At 40.1% G+C, this 12,321-nt stretch overlaps 1 protein-coding gene across 22 annotated transcripts in view; it reads right to left on the bottom strand.

Annotated features, from left to right (window-relative positions):
* DMD (dystrophin) overlaps positions 1 to 12,321 on the bottom strand; it is a 1,274,903-nt gene that overhangs the window by 613,481 nt on the left and 649,101 nt on the right. The gene's annotated exons all lie outside the window — the stretch shown is intronic.

Below are 12,321 nucleotides of genomic sequence, written 5' to 3'. Positions count from 1 at the left end.
ACAGCAAACATCGAACTTCTAGCCAGGATGCTCCAATGTGCTATTATTATCCACACCATAGCAGCACTCAACTCATGAAATGAAACAGGAATGAAAAATTGCATTCACTTCTGACTGTTATGCTCCTCCTGCCCCCCACCAGAATCTCCTTATCCCACCCCAGGGATAAGGCCCTGGGCCTCCACCTACATAACAAGAAATGAGTCATGAAAATCCTCATCTAGGTTTTCTACCCAAGGCTTCAGAGGCATATTTAGCTTGAAATGCTAACCTAGGACACACTGTAGGTACAGCCATGGCACACCCTGCCTACCCTACACCTAGCCTAGCTTTGCTCCTCAACTTCAGGTGCAATGGGACTGCCCTGCCTACAGTCCCCTATCCCAGCCTTACTGTGCCCTGACATTCTCAAACATCGCTTCTGCACAGCTGCAGACCAGAGCCTAAGCCTCAAATACCTTGTGTGCTGCTGTTTAAACAACATCCTGAATAAGTATTTTCACTGTCCTTCAATATCCCAGTGCCTGTGATTACAGGATGGCACCTGCAAGGTGGGGCAGCCAGCACAGAGAGCACAGTCATGTTCTGTCAAGGGCTGTCAGCTTGCCTGGTTTGCTAAATTACAACCACATCCCACAGATCAAGTGCCCGAATGCTCCTATGCATTAAACAGGCTCCTGGTGAAAGCCTCCTCTGGGTTTGTTTCATCTGAACTGCACCTAGTGCACTTTTCAGTATGAGAGAGCACAGCAATCCAGTGATTCTGCCCCAAACAAAAATACTCATGGACATATTCTAAAATCAATATGAGGGAAACCTAGCAGCATCTTCTGGCTCCCAGGTTGTGCTGCAGTTCAGATTCATTTTGGAACAAAACTTAATGATAGTTTCCACAGCCTGGACTCAGAAACAGATGCTAGATCCAAAATTATAGAGAACTGACAAGTCATATCCAGTTGGGGAAACTAGCTCTTAGAAATTTCTCAAACTACCACCATAATTCATAAATAAAAAAATGTATTTTCAGTGAATCTGTGCCTCAGCCTGTGTGTAATGCAATGATGGAGATATATATTACAGGATGTCCCCTCAGCACTCTCCTGCTTAAATCCTATTATTTCCAATGACAGAATTCTTAGTTCAACCTGTAATAGCATGTTTTATCCTCAAAAATTGTTCTGTTCAGTTCTCTATTTCCACTGCCTATCTCAAAATCACCCCGCAATGGTGGCTTTAAGGCAGGAGGAATAACAGAAAGTTAATACTGGCTGTTGAGTCTCTGAGCCTGAAGGATATTATTTATCCCACTTAAGGCGTGGCAGATGTATACAGAAATAGATATACTGGCACAGGAATAGTGACTTCCTCATTGCACTGGGAATCAAAGTAATAACAGAATACTCACCCTTATCTTCCTAAAATACTGGTGCCTCTATTTGCAGTAAACACTTTTGACCTTTACCTTTCAGTTCGTTAAAAGTCCTTTTAATAAGTGTTTTGGGTTTTTAAAGGATACAATAACATCAACTTTAAAGGATACAATAACAACAACTTCTCTCTTTCAATTAGAAAATTCCTTTCATATGAAAAATGTAGGTGCAAGTAAGAATTATTTTAAGAGTAGCATATAGTAAACAATTCTATTCTTCTAAAACAAAAATGTTGATGAATCTCACAGAAATTGTAGGAGTGGGAAAGCAGAGAAAATTGTACTACGAGAGGAGAGAATGCATCATGATGGTCTACTGTAATACAGTGCTAGTAACATTCAGCAAAATCAAGAGAAATACAGTTCAAGTAGTGGAAAAAGTATCTGAATGGTAAAGGTTAAGGTAACACCAGCAACAACTATCATCTAAAAGCTCAAAACATTAAATAAAGTGGTTATGAGAGATTTTACATATATGTATGTACTCTAACATACACTCTTTACAAATAGTTATTCTAATTACATAGATATATTAACAAATGTTCAAAGTATTATTTATAATAGCCTTATGAATGACAAAAGAACTTAAGACACTGTCAGTTGTAGCTTATTAAGCTGAAAGTTCTTCATGAATAATTAAGAAAAGCCATTTTGACTAACATGTGTGATTGTACTACTGGTAACATGGAGAATTTAAACAGTGTACAGCTGCCTAAAAAGGTCAGTCTCAGGAAGTTATTATCTGTAGATGATGTAGAGAACAGGTTGTTCAGCAACTTGATAACTCAGAAAAACAGACAAATTGCTTTCACTCTCCTGTAAAATTATGAAGTTAGAGATAAAAGACCTGAGCAAAGTGCTTATGTATTATTGCAAACATTTGCCTTGTCATTTCTAGTCAAGCTAACATAGCATAGTCTTAAATAAGACATTCTAATGACAAAACCTTTGGTGACTTATTTGCTCATAAGCTCATTTCCTCTTTATATTGTTGATTGGGAGCATGATGACACTGATACTTTTTTTTTTATTACATAACAGTGTAATTCAAGTAACATAGCAGTAAAAATAAGGAAAAAAAAACATACTTCAAGAGTGCTTTAAAAGTAAAATCTTAGTCAGGATTGCAAGGGACACAAGGATCATCTAGTTCCAACCCCCCTGCAAATCGCATTGATACCTCACAATAGATCAGGCTGTCTAGAGCCTCATCCAGTCTGGCCTTAAATACCTCCAGGAATGAGGCTTCCACCACCTCCCTGGGCAACCTGTTCCAGTGTCTCACCACCCTCACGGTGATGAACTTCTTCCTAACACGCAGTCTGAATCCACCCATTTCTAGCTTTGTTACATTCCCCCTAGTCCTATCACTGTCTGACATCCTAAGAAGTCCCTCCCCAGCTTTCTTGTAGGCCCCCTTAAGATACTGAAAGGTCACAATAAGCCTGCTCCTCTCCAGACTGAACAGTTCCAACTCCCTCAGCCTCTCCTCATAGGAGAGGTGCTCCAGCCCTCTGATCATTCTCATGGCCCTTCTCTGGACACATCACTTTTCTTCAGTTTCTCCAGGATTGAGTGCATGTGTCTGCTTGGACAGTGAAAGCTTAATGTTCAACACAGTAAAGAATCTCAAACCTCTCTTCAGAGACCTGCCAGCCCTACCAATTCTGGTAGCAGATTACTGCTTTCCAGCATAACTCTCATACTCTTTTGAGTGGTGATTTACCAGACTTTCACACTCTGGTGGCTAAAGTAGCCTAGATGTTCAGGAATCCCAGATAAATGGCTACAGTGTCTGCATGGCACAAATGTACATCATCTAGACAGAGCATTTTGGAAACCACAAAAAAAAAAATTACCTCTATAGAAACTGAGATTGAGATCCATCTGATCAAATAGACTCAATGTATCTGAGAAAGTTATCTAGTCACTTTATTATTCCTTTACAGATAATGTAAAGAATAGAAAATACAATTATCTAAATTCTGATACAGGCAGTATAGATATAGCACTATCAGTAGCTGTACTGATATTGCAGGGGTATGTATACTCACTGATTCCCTTGATACTGAAAACACTTTCAATCTTAACAACACCTAAAGTAAACAATCACATTACTTTCTCTTCTCTGAATGGAGTATAGAAAGGACAAAGTGAACATTAAGCATCCAGCATTTGCTTTAGCACAATGCTATTTTGCTTAAAAGGGGTCCAAAGCCAAATCAAAGTAGGAAGTTGTGGACCTTAACATGTTCAATATATACAAGAGACATTTAATAAATATTGATAACTTTTCTCCTTCAAATCTTTGCTTAAATATGTACAGTCACCTTGTGCCCTAAAGTACAACCACTCTCAAAGCTGACAATTCCAGAGTGCTTCAGGGCATAAAGTTTTCAAATTCCATTTGTGACAACATCATTCAGCTCCTCTAGCATCCCAAACACGCTTGATTAACAGACTTGTAAGAAATTACTCTGACACTAAATGAACTAATTCAATAAATCAGTTATCTTTCAGTGCAGACGAAGGCATCCCAGCCACTGTACTTGTTTGTGGAGCACAATTCAGGAGCACTGCAATGTGCTGCCGTTGCAAGTTAAGAAGAACGCATGACATGATCTGAAAATTTGATGTACTGATGCAAAATTTGGAGACCAGAGACCATTTGCCCATAGACTAGCTGCATATTTCCATGCAAGGAGAGAGATGTCTGGATCCAGTTGGTTGCCGAAGACAAACAGGCAGCCAGAAGGCTCAGCTTGTCACCATTAAATAGAAATAATGATGGATGGCAGGTTTTATACACTTAGATCATGCTTGGGCTGCGTGAAGCCATGCTGGGGTGCAAATAAGGATGAAGTCAGCAATGCAAATATGTGCTGCTACTTGATCCAGTTTAGGAAAATTTATAATGCCTGGAGGGAATAGCTTCTGGAAGCCCACTATCAATTCTCAGAAGCATAAGCTGTGGCTGTTCACTGCAAGTCTAGCAAAGAGTCCTACTCATATCATCCTTCTGTCTGCTCATTATTGATCTCAAGGAATAAAATAAGTGTCAAAGTAGCTCAAATTGTGCAAGTAATTAAGAAATTTTTGCTGATCTGATGCTAGAAAACTAATCTGTGCAATGTATGATGGTCAGCTACTGCTGCAAAGGTCTTCAGGAACGTTTCTGGGCAGTGGAGAGTCAGAATTACACATTCTATTCTTTGTTCACCAGAGTTAAAAAGCAGAATATCACTGAAACAGACTTTAAGCTTATGCAGATTAAGACTGTAACAGCTTAATTTAATGCAGTTTCTGTCTTCAGTTATCTCCTACCTGAAACCACTGTTTTTTTTCCTCTTTAGAACAAAAGAGATAAAAAGAAATCCAGTCTTTTGGGAAACACAGCAGTACAGCAAGAATCAATAGAAGATGAACAGACATAGCTTGTTCATCAGAGAAAAGAGACTCGCATATTATGAGGCTCTGATCTTTCATATAGTCCACATGTCAGTCTCAGTGGACAGTGAAAATTAGTTACAAAAGATGGAAAATGGAAAAAGATGGGGGGGAGGGAATGGAAAACAAACAATGAAATACCCACCCACCCAAAAAGAATAAAAGAAAAAATAATTATAAATCACCAAAGAATCAGAGAATTGTTTGGGTTGGAAAGGACCTTAAACATTATCTAGTTCTAAATCCCCTGCATGGCCAAGGCCATCTTCCACTAGATCAGGTTGCTCAAAGCCCATCTAACCTGGTGTTGAAAATTTCTGGGGATGATGCCTTCGCAGCCTGTCTGGGAGACAGGTCAAGTGTTTCGCTGCCCTGATTGTAAAGAATTTCTTCTGCATATCTGATATAAATCTACACATTTTCAGCTTAAAGCCATTACCCTTTGCCCTATCACTACATGTCCTTGTGAAAAGTGCCCCTTTGGCTTTTCTGCAGGCCTCCTTTACATACTAGAAGACTGCCACACAGGCTCTTCAGAGCCTTCTCTTCTCTGGGTTGAACACCCTCAATTCTCTCAGGCTGTCTTTGTAGAAGAGATGCTCCAGTTCACTCATTATCTTCACAGCCCTCCCCTGGACTCATTCCAACAGATCCATGTCATCCTTATGCAGTACTAAATACAACACTCTTAATGAAAGCAGGAAGAATAACCTCCCTTGACCTTCTGGCCATGTTTCTTTTGATGCAGTTCAGGGCACACTGCCAGGTCACATTGAAGCTCTCAACCACCAACACCCTGAAGTGCTTCTCCTCAGAGCCATCTTCTGTTAATTCTGTGCTCATTCTATATTTGTTCTTGGGATTGTCCCAACCCATGACCTTGCTTTTGGCTTTGCTGAGCCTCATGAGATTTGCACAGAGCCACTTTTCAAGGTTCCTCTGAATGCCACTGATTCCCTTCAGTATATTAAACACACCACATAGGTTGGTGTAGCTGGGAAACTGGCTGAGGGCACACATCCATCCATGCTGCTGCTGAATATGCTAAACAGCACTGGTCTTAATACAGGGCCTCTTAAGGAACACCACTTGTTACTGGTGTTACTATTTCTTTGAGTGCAACCATCCTTCCAGTTCCTTATCCACACCTCTCCAACTCAGTGGCAAGGCCGTTGTGTGGGACAGTATCAACCACTTTGCACAAGTCTAAGTAGACCACATTAGCATCTCTTCCCTTATCCACCAATTCTGTACTCAGTTGTAGAAGATGCCAATTCTGTCAGGCACAATTAGCCCTTAGTGAAGTTACATTGGTCATCACCAATCACCTCCTTGTTTTCCATGTGACTTTAGGCTCCTTTCCAGGAAGATCTGCTCCATGATCTTTCTGGGCACAGAGGAGAGACTGACTAATTATCCAGGTCTTGCCTTTCTCCCATGTTAAACATGTGAGTTGTATTTCTTCTTTTCCAGTAAGGGCAAACTTCAGCAAGCTGCCACAACTTCTCAGATATGACCAATAGTGGCTTAGCAACTTCATTCACCAGTTTCCTCAGGACTTGCAAATACATCTCATGAGGTCCCATGGAGTTAGGTGCCTCCAGGTTCCTTAGATGCACTTGAACCTGATCTCCTACAATGGGCAGTTCCTTTTTCCTCCCAAGAAGGAGGCTTTTGCTTTCTTCAAGTTGGCCAGTGTGGCTGGAGACCTTGCTGGTGAACAGTAAGGCAAAAAAAAAGTAATTGAGTACCTCAGCCTTCTCCATATCACAGTATCACAGTATTATCAGGGTTGGAAGAGACCTCACAGATCATCAAGTCCAACCCTTTACCACAGAGCTCAAGGCTAGACCATGTCACCAGGTCTGCCATGCTCTCCTGGAGAAGGTCAACATTTTTCCCAGTCTTCCTTTTATCACCAATGTACCTGTAGAAGCTTTTCTTGGTGCCCTTGATATTCCTGGACAGATTTAATTGTATCAGGGCTTTAGCTTTTCTAATCTGACCTTCGTTGGGTAGGACACTTTCTCTGTATTCCTTTTATGGTATCTGTCCTTGCTTCCAATCTCTGCAGGCTTCCTTTTTGTGTTTGAGCCTGTCCAGGTGCTCCTTATTCATCCATTCAGGCCTCCTGGAGTTTTTGCTTCACTTCATCTTTTTCATCACTCCTGAGCTTGAAAGAGATTATCCTTGAACACTGACCAGCTTTCTTGGGACCATTTTAACTCCTGGGCTTTATCTCATAGTACTCTACTAAGGAGATCCAAGCACAAGTGACCAAAGTCTGCTCATCTGAAGTCCAAGGTAGCAAGCATGCTCCTTGTTGCTGTAAGGATACTGGACTCCACCATTTCCACGGTCACTGCAAACAAGTCTGTCTTGGAGCTTCATATTCCCGACAGGCCCCTTGCTGTTGATGAGAGCAAGGTTCAGTACAGGCATCTCTTCTCTCTGGCTCCTCTATCTCTTGTGAGAGGGAATTTATCAACACATTCCCAGTACTTGGAGCTATACAGAATATTTGTAGTGCATATTTCACTGAGTGAAGTTTTCATAACTCATATTTGATGTTTCAGAGATACTCACTTAGGTACGAAAATTCCCAACCATAAATCTTTTCCATACTCTATCACAGCAAAAGGCTGTGGGTATTCTGTTAGCATAAAGAGCTGGGCAGCATGATGGAACTGTCCATCTTTTAAGCATGGTCATGTTAGTTGGCACATACAGAGTTTGGAAATATGTCTACAGCAGTAAGAATGTTAGGGTCTTCACTGCCCTTCTGTGGCATACAGAACCATTAATCAGGCATTATGAGAGAATAAGTGCAGGAACATTTTGGAAATTATGTACATTTGGCCTATTTCTTTCTGCAGCTGAAGCCACTGGGAACTGTATCTTTATTTTGTCTGTGTCATAAAAAAGACCCTGACAACTCTTTCTAGGAAAATCATCCAGGATCCATGAAAAGAGTTTTAAATGTTATGAAACACAGACTTATGTTGAATATAAAGTTGATCTTTTAATTTGTTCATAAAATCGAGGAGTTTGGAATTTGGAAAGTAATCTGCATTTTTTCCCCAAAACACAATAATTAGATAGCTTGGATTGCACCAATGGTCAAAGTTTCCTTAAATTTACAGAAAATAAAGTCTAAGCAAGAAAGAATGTTGAAGAAGGCTGTGAGAAACACAGAGATGAAGAAGCAGTGGAGTTTCTATTGGAATAATACACAAAATAAGGTGCAGTTAAAAGTATGGATTTAAAATGGGGACTAAAAAGGCTTTAATTTTCCTGCCCTTATTACTATTTCCCACTTGCCATCTCAGGAATTTCTAGCATAGGAACACATTTTTTCTCCATCTTTTCAGATCCACTTGCCAGATACATGAGCTAGAGAGAAGTGGAAATCTAAGTAGCCTCCCTGAAAGACAACCTGACATCCCAATCTCATTGTGGCATTCAAGAAAATAGTTTCTAATACTGCTTAAACAATAACCAACAAATTCCAAATATCATTGCATTTTGCTTAGAGTTTGCAGAACTGTAGTACTACAATGCAAACTTATCAGTAGAAAACAGCACTGAGATAGACTGTCATACGAAAGGTCTTGAGATATCCTCTGTTTTGGCTTCAGAGCTAAAGAAAGTCTCAAAAATTCCTTCTTGCTCCCCAGAATAAGCACCTAAGTACAGTGGGAGATCCTGCAATTGGTTCAGTACAGATTATTTAATCTCCTTTCCTTCTATAACTTAAGAGAAAAAAAAACTATAGTTCCCTGAGGATAACGCAGTGACAGCAAAATAGTTCTCTATGCTAAAAGAACTTCCCCTTTCAGGGAAGGGAACCACTGTACAGTTTCATCTACAAAGTGACAATTCCTTGATTTTTTTTCCCTAAAAGAAAACTTATAAAGCAGTTTAAACAGAGAAACAAAACCCAAAACCAAGCAAAAACTCTCCCATCTCTCCCAGTCTCCTGCCAGTTCCCGAGGATCAATACAGCATCTCTCCCAAATTGCTATAGGAAAATACATGCTAAGTTGTTTAAAGAAGAATAGCTCTTTTTGATCAAGCTGTGCTGAACTGTATTTTTAGTTCTCTGGCCCCTGATTATTTCTGTTTCAGTCCTAGGTAAACCAAGTGATTGCCATAGAAACATTCCAGCATCAGCAAAGAACTGTACTGATCCTAATAGGGCTTCTGCATTAAAGCATCTGTACTGAATGGACTGAAATGTTTATGAAAGCGGTGCATAACTGGAGAAGAAACAGCTGACTACACACATTGCACTCTGTAAACACAGATAAAAACACTGCAGCCAACCCCAAACCTGCCTTCTATTAGAGGAATTTTACTTTCATTGCTCCTTAACAAAAGAAGGTCAAATAAGTAGGTTGAAATTTGAAGAAAATGGTGCTTTAGATTCAAAGGTTATGGCTGTAGCTACTTTATAAAGTAGAGCAGGTATTCAGCGTGCCTGAAATTAGGCAGGATGAAGTGGTGCTGCTCCTGTACAGACACAGGCATTCAAAAGAAAGGGAAGAAGATGAAAGGTAGAAGGAATCCTATTGCTTTCTGTGCTAGCCTGGAAAAGGCTCGATAAAACAAGCTGTACAGGAGTAAAACAATCCTTCTTATTTTTGGACATTACCCCCAGGGAAAAGCTTTGACACCGTAGCAAAGTCTTCTTACCTATGCTTTGTGTCCCTGACACGGCAAATATCTCAAGGCTTCCCTTTAGGGGTTTCTACTAGGTGGAATTACATCCTTGTATTACAAGGTTCTGTAATTAATTTATTCTACTCTACTATAAATATGTCTCTGTAGAAAACTGGATGACAGGAAGAGCTGCATACTAGTAGAAAACACATACAACACTCCATTTATACTGCTTACAATACCACAGAATTTACCAGGTTGGAAAAGACGTTGGAGATCATTGAGTCCACCCTATCACCATGGCACTAAGTGCCCCATCCAGTCTCCTTTTAAACACCTCCAGAGATGGTGATCCCACTACCTCCTTGGGCAGCCCATTCCATATGAAGAGCATTAAAACAAGAATCTCTGAAATCATATTCATTTGCTACATTATTCCTTGTCACAGGTAAAATCTTAACATCAATGGAACTTTGAATATTTTTTGGTATCTATTTTTTGTTGTTGTTATTGCCATCAGCATTTTAATTCATCAGTCACCTCCATAGATTAGTACAGCTGCGTATGTGTAATACACATACATACCCTTACCTGTACATATAGACACAAATACTTCAAGTTTTCAGTCTTTGCCTGCTATAAACTGATGGCTTTAGTGCTAATTTCAAAACTGCATTAAATTTCAACACACCAAGAACAAAGACACTGGCTAAAGAAAATTGTTAAATTCAAGGATTATCATTCCGCTGTAGCTAAGTTTTCTTGTGTTTTTTTGCTACTAAGGATCAAACCCAATGGTGCAGTAAGAGTCCAGGACTGAATTCAGATTTCCCACTTAGAATATCTGTTTCGCTGTAAGTTAATAACGGTGCTAGTTTGAAGCTAGCTAGAATGTTTTGGTGAGAACTACTAGATTACAGGCTGTGAAAGGGAAACAATTGAGATGTCTACTTCACTCATAGGCTTGCTGAGAGGTATAAGAGCAAGAATCCAAACACAGATAAGGGAGTCGCTCTCTGTCTGGGCTGTGGGCTGCAGTTTTCTCTCTCTAACCTCACCTGATTAATCCACTTGCTTCCTACCCCCCGGCCGACGCTCCATTCTTCCTAGGGCAAAAGGCAATGCCTGGGGTAAGGTAGAGGGGTGGGAGAAGGGCAGCTGGGAGCCCCTCCTGGGGACTCAGGTTTCTGGGAGGGCTGTTGTGTTTCTGTATTACCTTTTACCTTGTATATTTCTGTATGTAACTGTATATATATTGTAAACATCTGTTTGTATATTGTGCTAAGATGCAAATATAAGGTTCATTCAATTTCCAGAGCCAGCTGAGTCTAGTCTAGGTGATTTCCAAAGTGTGTGGGGGTGGGTAACACCCAAACCACCACAATAACCTACTCTTTTTTTTTTTCTTCACTCAAATGGTACTAATATAAAACACAACTGCAAAGAATGTGTGTAGATGGAGTGCAAGATTAAATCTCTTTACTACTGTCAAGGCTGAGGTGGCTAGGTCACATCCAGAGTAGATATACACTCCGCAGCCTTCACCTGTGAGCACTGCAGGTACTGGGGTCACTCTTCTCTTTCCCCTCTCATAGAGGAGTTTTACTCCTCCTGCTACCTGACACAGGGCTCTAACGTACAGCAACATTGTATAAAAAATGACCAGCTGTGCAATGCCAGAAGTTTCATGACTATAACCTGGTTTAGCACTACTACTGCAATCAGGATTTTCTGTTAATCTCATAAACAGTGACATGTTCTAGCTGCTGTGGTGGTATTAAGCCATAGGCTGGACTCAATGATCTCAGAGATCATTGAGTCCATATTGTATGTTACATGTACAAACATAGCATAAACCTAAATCTATCATACTACCTCAGCCTCACAAAAGAACAGTTCTGCTATGGCCATCTACAGCTGTAGTTGCAAACTTGGTCTGCAGGACCCCTTGCTGTAAGTCTTTGAATCAAAAAATATGTCATTAACAACCTGTGGGGCTAACAATTTCACAAAGCAGAAACAAGAGGTAAATAGATTTCTGTTCTGGAGAATAAGAAGTTCCTCAGTATCAAGGCTAAGATGACTCCTTATGTCAGCTCCTGATTTCAGGAGTCTGAAAACTGTCAGTAATGTTCTCCTCTGCTTGTAATGGGTATACAAAGCTACACTTTAACCTTCACTTCTTGAGCAAGTGGAGGAATAGGCTGAGCAATCATCAGCCCCGAGCATCATTGTTAGCTAGATAATTAGAGGAATTTGCATACCTAGTCTCCTTTAAGAATATTGCTGACAGCAGAGGAGAACAAATACTTTTGGGTAGTTTTAGAAATACCAAGTGTCCAAAATAACTATGCATTATTGATAGTGGTGCCTTGTTTACTCATCCTGCTCATCACTCGGGACCAAATAAATCCTATTAGCTAGCCTATTAGCTATTGCTGTTCCTTCTCTGTAAACAGGTAGGGAATCTGGAGTATCTTATCAGCTTGGCACTCTTCAGCAGTGCTAAGCAAACAACCTTCTGTCATTTAGCCTAGCTGGTGAGGAACATTGATTGCCTCTCAGGATTTACATAGGTGATAATAATGAAAGAACAGTATATATATATAAAAAAAAAAGAATCAAAAAGCAGCAACAGAGTAAGCTTAACTGCCTGGCTGTCTTGTGCAAGACATTAGATGTTACAAATAAGAAAAAGAAACAATCTTACAATGTTTAAACTCCTTTTTGTTACACTTCTGATAGTTAATCCATTGTTTAGTGATCAAACAACTCAAAGTCAA

The sequence above is a fragment of the Pogoniulus pusillus genome, chromosome 12, assembly GCF_015220805.1.
Source record: "Pogoniulus pusillus isolate bPogPus1 chromosome 12, bPogPus1.pri, whole genome shotgun sequence".
NCBI classification, from domain to species: Eukaryota; Metazoa; Chordata; class Aves; order Piciformes; family Lybiidae; genus Pogoniulus; species Pogoniulus pusillus.
Note: the sequence above shows the minus strand (reverse complement) of the source record. Positions and strands in the feature narration are given on the sequence as shown.